This window comes from Podarcis pityusensis (assembly GCF_964106645.2).
Source record: "Podarcis pityusensis genome assembly, chromosome: 1".
Classification (NCBI taxonomy): Eukaryota; Metazoa; Chordata; class Lepidosauria; order Squamata; family Lacertidae; genus Podarcis; species Podarcis pityusensis.
This window is the reverse complement of record NC_138028.1, coordinates 115,145,219-115,160,854: the sequence shown is the minus strand read 5'-3', so window position 1 is coordinate 115,160,854 and position 15,636 is coordinate 115,145,219. Positions and strand designations below refer to the sequence as shown.

At 43.3% G+C, this 15,636-nt stretch overlaps 1 protein-coding gene across 8 annotated transcripts in view; it reads right to left on the bottom strand.

The window, feature by feature from the left end:
• ZNF385B (zinc finger protein 385B) overlaps nucleotides 1–15,636 on the bottom strand; it is a 190,421-nt gene that overhangs the window by 83,258 nt on the left and 91,527 nt on the right. The window contains exon 1 of one of the 8 annotated variants that reach the window (XM_080971333.1): nucleotides 6,611–6,730. The exons of 6 other annotated variants lie outside the window; for them this stretch is intronic. The gene's annotated coding sequence lies outside the window, so the exon portion shown is untranslated. Of the gene's footprint in view, nucleotides 1–5,114; nucleotides 5,256–6,610; nucleotides 6,731–15,636 lie in introns of those variants that run through there. One more of the 8 variants, XM_080971334.1, reaches the window with a different exon arrangement.

Here is a 15,636-nt window from a genome sequence, read left to right as displayed (position 1 = left end):
CGGAGATCTGCGTATTGTCGTGGTACCTTCACGTTCTCCGTTACTTCAGTCCCTGCTAGGGTGGCTTGGGCCCCTGCCAAACCCTTTCCCTCTTTGCAGTGTTCTAAGCAATGTGCTGAACCAAAAGAAACCACTCTCTGATGCCAGCCCACCAGCGGATCATGTAACGCTAGCCAGCTCATCCCCAATATAATGGGAGCTCCTCCCAAGGTGGCCACATTAAACGCTATCAGTTCGGTGTGCCTTGCCACCTTCATTATCATTGGGACGGTCTGCAAGCTGACTTCTCCTCCCAACAGCTCCCTGCCATCGATCGTGGTCACCTGCAGGGGGTTGCTTAAAGGGATCGTCTGTATCTGGTGTTCAGCTGCAAACTCTTTGCTCATGAAATTGCAGGAGCTGCCTGAGTCCAACAGCGCCTTTATCTTTAGAGGGTGTCCGTTTGGCAGCTCTAGCGCCACTTCTATCACTAGGGCGGGTTTAGGAGGTTCTGGCGTGGGCACTTTCACTGCTCTTTGGCCTGGCTGCTGTGCCCCGACGGTGGCAGCCAGGCGTTGGCTTTTACTTGCTTCGGTATTTCTTCCTCTCTTCCCTCCACAGCTCCTACCATCCCTTGCCATTCCTTCCTCTGGGGGCAGACTCTGGCAAAGTGACCTGGCTGTTGGCAGAGATAGCATTTCCGGGCGCCTTTTCCCTCCTTCTTTCCCCCCTCACTGGGCTTTGAAACTGCGCGCGCGCGCGCTGTTCCGATTTCCATCGGCTCTGCCGGCGGGAAAGTTGGCTCTGGAATGTCTGGAATGCGGAACTCCTTCCAACGTTCCCCCTTCCCTTCCCGCCTCTCCAATGCTCTCGCCTCCTGGCGCGCTCCTATGGTCAGCGCTGATTTGGTCAGCTGGTCCATAGACTCCGCCCTGGGCGCCCGGGAAAGTTCGTCTTTCACAGCCGAAGAAAGCCCTTCTTCAAAGAGCATTTGAATGGGTTCCGCCGATAGATCCCACCCCAATTTATGGATCAACATGGTGAACTCAGTCCAGTACTCACGGACAGATCGGCTCCCCTGTTTGCAAGCCATTAACTGTCTGCGGACCACTCCCTGTTCAATATCGCTGGAAAACATCAGATCCATGGCGCGAAAGAACTTCATCGTGTCCTTTAGGACGTCACTATTCGCTGCCATCAGGGGTCTAACCCAGTCTCTCGCCCCCTTTTCAAGATGCCCAATCACGAAAGCCACTCGTGATTCCTCGTCAGGGAATTCATCAAACTGCAGATTGAGGGCATATTGCATCTCTGTCCGAAAGCCATGATAGTCTTTGGGCTCCCCCCCAAACTTCTGCACCAATCCTGGTACCTTTCTGACAAGCTGGGTGTCTTTCCCCTTTTTGTCTGCATCCTGAGCCCTCCTCTCCTCAAGCCTCGCCGTCTGCAGCGCTAGCTGGACCTCCAACACCCGGTACCTTTCTTCCAGGCTTGGACCCGCTCCAGCTCCTGCTTCTCCGGTTCCGGCTGGGTTGCTCATGATGCCTTCTCCTGCACAAGCTGCTCACGAAGACTGTCGGAATGCTGTGATGGGACGATGAGCTGCTTGTGTGTAAAATCCTAGTCCCTCAGAGTTTGGTCAAGTTTGCAAACCTCTGTCTGTAACGGAGCCCCTTAAACATGGCTCCGTCAGTCGCTGGCAGATTCCGACAGTGGTTGCTTTCGGAATCGCTTCCAACATAAAAGCTCCTTAACGGAAACACGTCTTCTGGACTCTCTGCGTGACAGTTTCCGGCGAGGAGTGGGTGTCCCTACAGGAGGTCCTGAAACCTCCCCACTGTTTTCGCTGGAAGTGTCTCTGAGCCATCCCTCCAGCTCCCTTTCCCTCAGCTCAGCTCCTCTCCCCCTACTGGTTCCCTCTTCAGCTGCTGAGTCTCTCCCAACCTGTGTGAGCCCTTTCACTTCCCTTCCTTCCGATGGCAGTTCCCTGACAACTTTGCTTCAGGATAAGAACAGAAATCGTACTCCGGCGGTGTGGCGGCAGCAGGAGGCCCCATTAGCTAAAGTGGTGCTTCAGGTTAAGAACAGTTTCAGGTTAAGAACGGACCTCCGGAACGAATTAAGTTCTTAACCCGAGGTACCACTGTATTTTAAGGATGAGTATATAGGTATCGCTGCACCAAAGGAAGCATTTTTCTTTTAAGCCAAATAAAGTTCATTTTTGTTTCCACCGTTGTCCTTCCATAGAGAATAGTACTGAATGAGTTTAAATACTGAACTGTTAAAAAAACCGAATCAATCAACATTTGAAGGGCCAAAGGTTTAGGAGAGCTGAAGAAGTACTCTTTACCACAATAATAATTGACTAATGACATCACTCTAGGTTATGCCTACCCCACTGTGATTAGCCAGGTAGAGACAAACTAGTTCTGGCTTGGCAGGTGTAGCAGCATCCTCTGCTTGGTACAAGCTGTAACTGCTAGGAAGTCCAGTGTAGAATTTGCTGCTACAAGATGTGGAGATGGCCACTGACTTTAGAAAGGGTTAATTCATGTAGGGTTGATAGTATTTGTGATAGCTAAGTGAAGCTTCTGGGGTTAGTGGCAATGTACATATTGGGTACCAGTGGCTGGTGGTAGGAGCAGGGGAAGGGGGGAGGACAAACAATAGAGGAGGCAGTTATCTTTCTGCCAAACATGTAAGCTTTCTGGAAGCATTTGACTGGTTTATTGTGGAAGCAGGATGCTAAACTTGACCTAATCTAGTGATGCTAAACTAGGATGTTAAACGTGGCCTAATCTAGTGAGATCCAGCATGACCTTCCTTAAATTTTTAAAAGAAAATGAAGGCCATTTTCTCACTTTGACTTCTTTGTTCCTATTTTACCCATTCCCAAACTCCCTCAACCTGACACCAGTTCCCCTCAGCGTTACTACATGACTGCTTGAAGAATTCAGTCAACAAAACCAAGCAACTTGCTTAAACAGTCTTCACACGCTTAATGTAGGCCCCCTCGCTTCACAATGTACCACACTACCAAATCCAAGGAACATAGGTTTAATTAATCTGTAGCTGAGATTATTAAGAGATGGCAACTTTTTTTTGACACTGTGGCAAAAGTTTTCACAATAAAGCTGTCAATATTTTAAAGTGCCACAAAGCTTTTTTCCTTTTGTTGTTTCTTATGTTGCAACATATGGGACGCGGATGGTGCTGTGGGTTAAACCACAGAGCCTAGGACTTGCCGATCAGAAGGTCGGCGGTTCGAATCCCCGCGACAGGGTGAGCTCCCGTTGCTCGGTCCCTGCTCCTGCCAACCTAGCTGTTTGAAAGTATGTCAAAGTGCAAGTAGATAAATAGGTACCGCTCTGGCGGGAAGGTAAACGGCGTTTCCATGTGCTGCTCTGGTTCGCCAGAAGCGACTTAGTCATGCTGGTCACATGACCCGGAAGCTGTACGCCGGCTCCCTCGGCCAATAAAGCGAGATGAGCGCCGCAACCTCAGAGTCGGTCACAACTGGATCTAATGGTCAGGGATCCCTTTACCTTTACCTTATGTGCAACATGGCCACCCACCCATAATTTATCATTTGAGTTCCTTGTAAACGGCAGCTTTTCAGTCAGCACATCAGTCTGAAAAAGACGATTCCATGCCTTTTCATAGACAAGAGGAAACATGACACTTATTATCACCTCAGAGTTCTGGATCACAACCACTGCTTTACTAATGAAGAGAGGTTTTTTTGTTTTGTTTTTTACCAATCCTCCTTGGGTCTATTTTGAAGTACATATAATCAGAAATCCAGAAACACACACCTCTCAATACTTTCTCAAGCTTTCTCAAACACTCTGTTCATCTTTCACTGATGTTACATATGTATGTATAAGAAGCTGACAAGGAAATTCTTGGCCAACATGAAGCTAGCATTTCAAATGCAGCAAGAACTGTTATTTCATTGAATGTGGCTGTCAGTCACTTATTATTGTTTTGTGCAAGCAGATGCTAAAAGTATATTTCACATTTATTTCCTTACACGTATATGGCTTTCGTTTTGACATGGGCTGTTTTGACATCTGACACTGTTGCACTTACTTCCTTTTCAATATTTATAATCACAAGGAAAAGAAGCTCTTTCTAGCTCCAGCATGCTAATAATATAAATGTGTGCTTATTAGAATTGGCTCTTTGTCAAAGCTTAAGCAATTACATAAATTAAGAATCAGTCCTCACTATTTTTAGAAGATATATGATGGCTGCTGTACAAGTATAATTTACTCCTATAATGAAGTAGCACAGACACATTTGTTTCTTTGAAAATCTGATTTTGCAGACTTCTAAAGCAAACAAGCCAATTTATTCAACTAGGCAGGAAGCCCACACAGATTGCTCCCTGAAAATGCACAGTAAGGCCACACATATATCTGAAGTCATTAGCACCACTATTAACACCATTAACCTTGCAAGCAGAAAGTTCCAGGGGCAGTTGCAAGCACCTCCAGTTAAAGCATCTAGGCAGCAGGTCTGGATCTTCTGTCTAAAGTTGGGGAAAGCCAGCTGCTATCAGTTACCTAGCCATGAACCAATGGTCTAACTAAGGCAGCTTTGCATGTTCAGATCCCACTCCCCACTCCATATACGGAGTTCTGTATATCAAGATATACATAACAGGCACCATTCAGAGCTGCTACATGTTTTAGAAAGACAACCACAATTTGCCAGCACACCAGGAAGAAGAGTCAAGACATTCAAATATGGAAGAATAGGTTATAACAACTTGAGGATCTGCAGAACAAATTAACTAGTCAGATTCAACCAATGTAACCTAATCAACTTAAGTCCAGGCAGGTGTTCATTAACAGATGGGGATAATTTTTACCCCTGTGGCCTGGGCAAGTAGCACTGTGTGCATGCAGCAAGGCTTCCTAAGATTCCTTCCTCCCCACTGTGTGGACCTTGGGTATAAGAGCCCAACAGGCCCACTGTAGCCCCATTGGCCAACATTTGCCCCAATGTGTCCGTCAGGCCAAAGGGCACCTCCAGCACCCACAGGACATACCCGACAACAGTGACTCAGGGACACCCACAACCCAACCCTGACTCAGTTAAGTGTTCCATTCTTCCTGAAACCCTCTCACCTGCCCGGATTATGCACCAATTAGCCAAAGAGAAGAAACAGCACTGCAACAAACATCAGCCAGCAGTATGGAGTAGGCAAAAAGAGAAGACCCAGAGCCAATTAGGGTCTCCCCCCCCCGAAAAAAAATCCTACTCAGCCCATGGAAAACAAATGAGTAGCCTGTAGGTCCACACTGCAAAAGGGTGGGAGAGTGAGTGCTGAATAAAGGAAAGGGTGCTGGGCAGAGCAAGCTTAAATAGCCTGTCACCACCTCTCCCCATCGGGTGAAATCGCCCCTAGGGAGATACCACCTCTCCTCTTCTTCCAGGGGAGGAGCGGTGCAGCAAATTCACCCCCTCCAAAATGGTGAGAACAATATTAACATATGTAGGCTTATCGGCAGGACCTGGTGCGCTTCCATTCTCCACAGCATTCTGGGTTGCCAAACCCAGCTTGACACTTGCTTACAGATGGTCCCTTCTCCTTTTCTATTTTTTGGGTTTGTTTTTTTCAAATTAAGGGTTAAGGTGTGTGCCTTTAACATCAGTGTGACACACAGAAAACTGGTAAGAAAAGCTCACCATATTTTGCATGCCTGTAAAAAATGGAGGTGAGAAGTTTTGCCAGCGCAGATTCCATTGTGTCTGCCTGTTGCTGAAGGGCAAATGAGCAGGCAGTGTAAAATGTTGGCAATCTAAAGGTTAACTCCATCCACCTTGCCTTAATCAACATGCGTTTAAAACTGATATGCGAAAAATGAAAGTAAAATTTCCAGTACTTAATGGACTTCTTCAGTAGACAGACAAGACTCTCTGTCTGGCTTCAGGTATCTACTTTTTGAAACAGATTAAGCATATGACACCATATGGATGAAAGCATGTTTAATCGTTACTCTGGCAAATGAATAATCAAGGCACCATCAATAACCTCTCCTCTCCCTACAACCCAGCATGACAAAAAAGTACATATACTTGCCTCACCTTATCTTACCAGCCTCCAAATTTCCCACACGAAACCAAGAGCCCCCATGCTGAGAGCCAATCCAGGATTCTCAAGTGCTTCTCAAATTCAGAAGAGGCTCTACAAACAAAGGAAGGCACTACATATTTTTAACAAGCTGCTAGGTGGTGGTAGAGTGGCAGACGACAGCAACCCGAGCAGAACTAAATTATATTGTGTTAATATAGTTTAATAGCTTTCCTTTCAACTGAATCAAAGAACTCTGGAGACAAGAATCAAGAAATGCTTCGGTTAGACTGTTCAGATTCTGCCTTCCTCTCCTACAGCTATTGCCACTTCTGAAGCACAGTCGACTCCCATGCTATTGCATCAGGTATTATTTACCTACCTGTATCTGTTTGCTGACTGGTATTCAGAAAACTACAGCTGTATCCCAGTCCCTGGGTGTTTCTCTCCCCATTGCCCAAATTATTTCCTTTGACACATCATTGCAATGTTCTAAAATGGCAAAAAAGTGCTATAATCTGTGTGCTATAGAGACCCTTTAATGCTTACCTTGGTTATAAGATTATAGCCCATGACAGCATTTAGGCACTAGATGTGAAAGTACATATCTATACATAAATAATTCCTTCATTTCACCACGGTGCTTTTGTGATGTTTGGTGCTAAGAGACAGCAGGCAAGCGATAAGCCTGAACAAATCCTGCTCCCTGACACCGCTGCTTAGCTCTAATTACAGTTGAGGAGAAGGTTTGCAACTTGATTCCAGAAAGAGGACAGCCTACTTGATGACATCACCAGACCAAATATAACCTAAAAGCCAGACACTGTAAGATTTCTTTATGTTTTGTTTCTTCACACAGGTGCAAGCTGCTGGAAATTCCCCTTCATGTTTTGTTTTGTTTGTTTGTTTATTAAAAAAACCACTTAACAACTTCTAGAACAATCCATTGAAATCACAGCTCTGCAAAAGATGGTGTCATTTCATTGCATTGTTCTAAAGAGTTGTTGGTAAAGCCATAACTATATAAGCAGCAGCAGCAGCAGCAGCAAGTCAAGGCAATGGCATTTGGCAACTCATGTTTGTGCAAGAATATTTTTGATTTTCTGGTGGGGAGTGTGTGTGGATGAACTTGCTCTAGTGGCCCTGGTAGGTGGGATCTGCTTGGCAGCAACCAGAGGGAGGGCCTTTGGGGCTGTGGCATCTTTTCCTTGAAATAACCTCCCTTCTAAATTAAGGCTGGTGCTGACAACGATGGCATACTAACATCTGTTGAAATGCTTTCTCTTTGTCCTTTGCGACATTGTCATGCTAGTTGACAGTAACATGCTTGTTTTGGACTACTGTTGGCTTGCTATTTTATTCTGCAAGTAAGACTTAATGCTATTTTAATGTACCTTGTGATGTTTACATGAAAGGTAGCATGGAAACAGATCGGTTAAATAAATAAGAATATAGTATGTAGATACGGAATAGGGAAAAGAGTTTTCATGAATCCTGCAACAGTGCACCTAAGTTTACTCCATTACTGCACAGGGCACATGCTCAAGAAGCATTAAGCATAGTTGTAAACTTGTGAAGAGCTCATTAGAGTCTGGCTGTCTATAAATTTACTGGAGAGATCAGGTGCTAAGTAGGATGAAGATTAATGGGCAATATAAGCAGACAAGAAACCCAAACGACCCCTTTGTTTTTGTTTCCTAAAGTACTCATGACTGAAAGGTCTGGGAGTCTTTTACAACTACATTATACTGAGAAACATACTCAGGGAGATGCATTATGGGGCTTCAGGGAGAGCTGAAATGACTTAGTTGCTTGTTTGTTTTTGTGTTGAACAGTTTTCTGTTTTTAGCTGATGCAACTATATTTGCATTAATGAATGAGAGCTTCTTTTTGACTTGCTGGATGTGGCTTAATCTCCAGTGCTGCTTTCCTCGTCATTTTTCTGCCCTCACTAAACCTCAGTCTCACTTGCACTCACTGCCATTCCGAATGGCTGTGCGTATGTTTGCCACATTGCCATAATGATATATCTGATGCAATGACATAGCGAACACTTGTAAACAAAACCACATGAATTGCCACAACCAAGCAGTGAAAGCTACAGTCAGCAAAGGCGAAGGAGGAGAAACTATTATTCTGGGTGAGTGAGGTCCCTAACAAGGAGGATTGGAAATTAAAAAATGATAGAATATGCAGAGTTAGCAGGTTTAACTAGTAAAACAAGAGAACAAGAGGATCAAGTATATAAAGAGGAATGGAAAAACTTTGTGGAGTTATCTGGAAAATAATTGCAAACACGTGAAAACGTTAGCAGGATTAAGGTAAATTCAACAGTATATTATAAAATAAAGGAATAATAAAGGGGATAGAGAACTAAATGCATATATATGCAGGAATGGTGGGAAAATCAAAGGAACCAGCGAAGGGGAAGAATGGAAGTCGTAAATGATTACATCATTATAAAGTAAGATATGTACGAATGATTTCAATGTGAATGTGGTTCTTGAAATTGTAAGAATGCAAATAAAATTTAAAAAAGAAAAGAAAAAAGAAAATATTATTCTGAGAAGAAGCACCAGCCAGGGGACCAAAAGGCCACCAAATAGCATGAAAACAACATGAATATTCAGTGAGGCAAGGGAGGCAGTATATTTATAAATGTTAGTGTTTCTGATAGGCCTATAGCATACCCCTCCCCTGAAAAAAACAACCCCAAAGATATGGCAGGGGGAGAGACCAACATTAACATAAACACAGTTAAAATACTGCTGATTTGGGCACACAACACATTATACACAGTGTGGTGTAGTGGTTAAGAGTGATAGACTCGTAATCTGGGGAACCGGGTTCGCGTCTCCGCTCCTCCACATGCAGCTGCTGGGTGACCTTGGGCTAGTCATACTTCTCTGAAGTCTCTCAGCCCCACTCACCTCACAGAGTGTTTGTTGTGGGGGAGGAAGGGAAAGGAGAATGTTAGCCGTTTTGAGATTCCTTCGGGTAGTGAAAAAGCGGGATATCAAATCCAAACTCTTATTCTTCTTTTGAATGCTATATAATATGGGAATCCTTACTTCAATGAGGCAGTAACTACGCATTACCAGGGATGCGTGAATGTTACTAAAAACAACTTTGTGTTTCACCCTCATTTATCCCTGATAATGTGTTGTTACAACAGGCAATGTGATGTGACACAATGTCATGGTCTTCATGGTTCTGAGTTTCCTCAGCCCACAAGTGGCAGTCCGTTAATTTGGGAACGTAATGACATCATAGATAAAGGGACCCCTGACCATTAGGTCCAGTCGTGGCCGACTCTGGGGTTGCGGCACTCATCTCGCTTTATTGGCCGAGGGAGCCGGCGTACAGCTTCCGGCTCATGTGGCCAGCATGAGTAAGCCTCTTCTGGCGAACCAGAGCAGTGCACGGAAACGCCGTTTACCTTCCCGCCGGAGCAGTACCTATTTATCTACTTGCACTTTGACATGCTTTCGAACTGCTAGGTTGGCAGGGGCAGGGACCGAGCAACAGGAGCTCACCCTGTCACGGGGATTCGAACAGCCAACCTTCTGATCGGCAAGTCCTAGGCTCTGTAGTTTAACCCACAGCGCCACCCGCATCCCAATGACACCATACGATGCAGATTATTTTATTATGCATTATTTGGGAAAGTGAGGAGGAGGAGCAGGAGGAGGAGATGCAGACCTCTTATTTCCAGTAGCAGCTCCAGCCTGACTCACATCCACTGAGGATTATTTTGACTATGGCAGACCAACACGGCTACCTATCTGTAACTGGATCCACTGAGGATGAAAGTGAAGAAACTTTCCTGCAAGGTGAAATTTGACTGCTCCTTTTTTTTAAAGGAAACGGTACCCTGAAAGTAAAACAGCCCTGGCCTGGTGCCCTCCAGAGGTTTTGGGGTAGTGCTGATGGCTGCTGTAGGGTGAAACATCTGGAGGCACCAGGTTAGCAGAAGCTGAAGGGAAATGTGCTTGTTGTAGTAATTACAGCTACCTTGGTTTTCATTCTGCAACTAGCCCATTAAAATACGCTTAGCCAACAGTTGTTTGTTGATGAATTGTGACAAATAAATATTCCACGTGAAATATTGATAACATCGTATCACGAAGCTAATGGGACTGATAATACCCAGTGGATCAATATGCCTTTCGTTTACTAGGAAGATAGCCAACAAAATAAATGTTAACAGCTTTTATTTATGAACATTTTAAAACCTAGCTTATGGGCACTTTAAATTTATGTAATACCACTGCAGTAGATTTTAATTTTAAAAGCTTTTAGCTGCTGTAACACCCCCTCATTTCATTGTTGAAGTGGGCATTCTTTATTGTGTGACTTATTAAAGAGTCAATAGCACAAAGCAATATTTAATGACACCTTTATGATTTGACTCCTCATGTAGACAACAATGCAGCAACACAGACTCTATGGGAAATACCATGGGAGTGCCACTAAACACTTTAAATTAAAAGGGGAGCTTATTTAGTCCAAGTTCAAAGTCATAATTTGCCACTGATTAATAATTGAAGTATCTCCCAGTAATGGAATACTGATAGGCAAAAATATTTCAGTGGTGCATTCATTTTGACCATGAATAGCTTTTTAATATCCATTTCTGAGAATGATACGAATAGAAATTTGAGGAACATTGACAATAGGGTTGTAATCCTAGCCCAGTTACACAGTGGCAAGTTCTGTCCATTCTAAAACAGGGGTTTATGCACAAACATTTCAATGCAGACTGGAGCCACAGTTTAGACTGATTTTTATTTTTGTCACCACTGTGTGGTAGAGTCGGGACAAGTTTACCATTTATGGATTTTTATTTATTTATTAATATCGGCACATGGTTTTCGAATATGAGCTTCATGAAATGCTATTAGACTGCATCAAACACTGTCACAAAACAAATGTGGAGCACGGTCTACTTGCTCAGGGATATCGGCCAGTGTTACAAACTGAGGTTGTGAAAGGGTGAAATGGCTTGACTCTTAGAAAGTGTCAGCATAAATATGCAGGTAAACCTATAAATAGGTATCTACAGATTAAGGGCTACTTCAAACATCACTGTAGGGGCAAGTGTTGGGAGCAGGTCAGAAATAACTCACAAGGTATCACTGAACTCAAGCCTAGTGAGCAAAGCAACTCTTCCCAGTAGATCTTGCCCCAATGAGGCACCACTCTCTAAGTCTCCTTCATCCAAGCCATGAGTAGGCAAACTAAGGCCTGGGGGGCTGGATCCAGCCCAACTGCCTTCTAAATCCGGCCTGCGGATGGTCCAGGAAACAGTGTGTTTTCACTACCTTGTGTGAAATGTGTAGTATGTGTCCTTTTATTTAAAATGCATCTCTGGGTTATTTGTGGGGCCTGCCTGGTGATTTTACATGAGCAGAATGTGTGCTTTTATTTAAAATGCATCTGTGGGTTATTTGTGGGGCATAGAAATTCGTTCATATTTTCCCCCCAAAATATAGTCCACCGCCGCACAAGGTCTGAGGGACAGTGGACTGGCCCCCTGCTGAAAAAGTTTGCTGACCCCTGATCCAAGGAATCTGAGACTGTGATGCCTTGTCTGGCTTTGCTCTGCCCTCTTCATACCTTTTGTGGTTCTGTGAAACCAGGGGTAGCCTGCCTCTTCTCTGCCTCTTGGCTCCCCTTTCCTCCAGCTCCTGCTTCTGCCTCTGATTCTGGACTTCTCTCTGCCAGACTCTTCCTGCTCACTAAATCCTGTTACCTCTTCAGCTTCTGACACCTCCTCCTCTCAGTCTGCTCCCTAATCTCCCCCGACCACCCACCATTAATCCCCTGGCTCTGAGCCTTCTTCCCTTGGGGGGTCCCCAGCTGCTGCCTCCCACCACCCCTCTGCATCCAGCCAGTCCATGACAATCACTCTTTTATTTAACTTCTAGACTTTGACATAGAAAAATCACACGTTAGATATGTGTAGATAGTCACAACCAATTCCACGCTTTAATTGGTCTTGGCTGACATGAAATAGATGTGGTAGCAATCATCACACAATATAATCAATATGTGGATTTAACTTTTGTTTTCTTGCACAAATACACTTCTCACATAGACAATGCCTAACTCTTGAAGTAGTCCTCAGTATCCATTTCTCAAGACTGTGAACAAAATACAGTTTACTTGGCTCTATCTAGCCTTGGGACAGATCAAATACTACACAAATATCACTATGTACATGTCACAGACTTGGCAAACATGAACTGCTTCCTCATACAGTATTAGGGTTGCCATATTTCAAAAAGTGAAAATCCAGACACAAAAGTTGTTGAGCTTTTCTCTTCTTCCTTCCTTTTTGGCCAAAGTTGTTGAACTTTTTTGGTTTTGTATGGTCTGCCATTCATCCAGATTTTCCCGGACATGTCAGCGATTTCTGCCCAGATGCTGTTAATTAGGGCCGGTGAGGGGAAATTGCAGATGTATGGCAACCCTATACAGAATTATTATTATTATTATTATTATTATTATTATTAGGTACTAAGCATCTAATTACAAGAAACTAACGATAAGGAAATAAATGAAAGAAAGATAAGATGTCTAGCATGTTGAATGTTATGACTGATGAGGGAAGGCTAAAATATGCATACCCTGAGTAAGTGATCATGAACTGAGGACGATGATAAAATCAATAAAGAGGTTTGCTTCCTTCCCAAGATTATAAAGAAGGAAGATAAAGAAAGGAACTGAGAATAATGGAATACAATTTAAAAGGAGATTTATAATCAAGCTATATGAGAAAAAAATGGTGGAGAATTTGATTAATATTTCCATTATAATAGCAGTGGGGTGTCACCATATGCTCTATGGAGTCAAATACCCTGTAGAATTACTTAGCATGCTTTCATATAGCTTGAGTGAAGCAGTAAATCAACAAAGGGAAAGTCTATCTAATCCACAGATTACTTCAACTGAACCAGTACAATTTCACTCCTTTCCATTTATGTGTACTTGGATACAAGGGGGGGGGGGGGACCTGCGGAAACGTACAGTACACAATAATTGCTTTTAACTTAATTTAATTCCATGGGTTTTATTGGAACTAGAGCTCTTTAAATCCAAGTACATTATCTTGTTTGTGAAACACAGTATTTAAATATGTATTTCAAAAGATTTCAGCATCATTTTCAGTTGTAAGTTAAATATGAAAAAGATAAAAATGATAGGGATAAATTAATAAGGCATTTGTCCTCCAAGCTATACCTGCTAGAATTATATGTTCTCCAGAACTATTTAAGGTGGCACTGTGCTGAAACTGGTCCTTCAGTTTTGTGAAACGTTTATTTTTCTGTGGAAAAGACTTCTGTTTTTCTGCCTCACTGTCAGGACATTTGAAAACATCTTTAGAATATTGGTGGGTGTGGGGCGGAATGAGGGAACTGTCAATTTTCCTTCCCTGTTTCTTGTTTTTCCAATCTTAAATCCAGTTCTCCACATTTCCATGGCAAGTTGCATTAAAAAAAAAAAAAGTCATCATGGAAATTTGCCAGTGCTAACCCAGAAATATTACCTTGGGTTAAGAACTTTGCTTCAGGATGAGAACAGAAATCGTGCAGCGGCGCAGCAGCAGCAGGAGGCCCCATTAGCTAAAGTGGTGCTTTTTAGTGTGAATTTGTATAATGTATACGCTTCTATGCGGTGTTGCTTAATATACACATATTTTACAAAACAATTTCCCAAAAACAACACATTTTTGCATGTTACTTTCACTAATAGATGCATTTTTATGGACTCTCCACCTGAGTATATGCATTATTGTGCGTGTTACTCAGTTGGAGAACTACACTGAAAAATTCAGAGAGGTGTGAAGTTCGAAGGACGGCTGTGTTTCAGTTTGCACCTTGTTTCTGAAAGTGCAAATTAGGTGAGCTCACATCTAAATGTGAACGGAATCAAATTTCTTTCCCATTCCTAGTGTGGGGCTTTGAGTTTACTTTATCATCACTGTGAGGTGGTATGTATGGTTTTTTTCTTTCTTTCCAGTAAACATTTCCCAGCAATTTGCAGTCTTACCAGCTGCTCCCACTTTCTGATCTGAAAGAACCTTTCTGGGAAGGAGTTACCTTGTGATATTTTCCTCTGGACATTATTCAAAGTACTAGCATGCAGGAAGGTTTCAGAGTGCATGATTTGCAGAATGAAAGGGCAAGCACAAGGTGCCCCTTGCCACATCAACAATCCTGTACCCCACCCAGAGGAATTTCACCAAACGTTTCTCTGCCCTCTGATAATTTTTGAACCAAATTATTTTTTTCATGATAGAGAATGGTTGAAAATGTCCCCCCCCCAAAAAAAACAGGATTTTGTGGGGTGGGGCACAACACTAAATAAAGGTGCAACGGCCTTGTCGTCTTTAGCATCTGGCCCCCTTACCTGTAAGAGTGCTCTGAAGTTACAAAATAGGAGGTACAGTGGTACCTTGGTTTGCATAAATCTTGGTTTGCATACACTTTGGATTACAAACACGTCAAACCCAGAAATACGTGTCCCGGTTTGCAACCTTTTTTCAGATTACAACCCATTTTTTTTTGGATTACGAACAAATTTTTTTGGGAGGCCCCATTGGTGAAGCATGCCTGTTTTGGTTTACAAACGGACCTCCAGAACGGATTATGGTTGTAAACCAAGGTACCACTGTATCGGGGATGTTATGCATAGCTTTCCTCTGGTCTTAGCCACACCTAATAGGAAGCAATTTTTCTTGTTTTGCTTCTAAATACACGTGCTAAAGATTCTGGCCTTGTGAAATAACTGTAAAAGAATTACTGGTGTGGATAAAGTTTAATTTCTTGCTGCAGTGGATCACAAAATGACTTTTAAAATGCAATCAAATGAATAGTTTTATAAAGTTTTCTCGCTGGAGAAAACAGACTCTTCCATGCTCTAATCACTGCTTGTGCCTATGCATATGTGTGTATACGTACATACATACATACATACATAGTTCCACAGAGAACTGATGTTGTATTTTACATATGGGTGGTTGGTTGGGTGGAGGGAGGTAAGGCAACCCACACATACATGCAATGGTATCATCTACACTCCCTTTTGCCGAATCACTATATTTAACTAAACCACAGAGCCTAGGGCTTGCCGATCAGAAGGTTGGCGGTTTGAATCCCCGCGATGGAGCGAGCTCCCGTTGTTCGGTCCCAGCTCCTGCCAACCTAGCCGTTCAAAAGCACATCAAAGTGCAAGTAGATAAATAGGTACCGCTCCAGCAGGAAGGTAAACAGTGTTTCTGTGTGCTGCTCTGGTTTGCCAGAAGCGGCTTAGTCATGCTGGCCACATGACCCAGAAGTTGTCTGCGGACAAACGGCGGCTCCCTCGGCCTACAGAGCGAGATGAGCACACAACCCCAGAGTCATCCGCGACTGAACCTAACGGTCAGGGGTACCTTTACCTTTACGTAAAATAAACAATGCGTAAGAGACTGGATTGACAGTATTAATTAACACTGCCCCCTCCCATCTCATGGACAATATTTAATAGTTAGTTTGATGAAACAACTGGGGCAACCTCAGAGGCTGTCA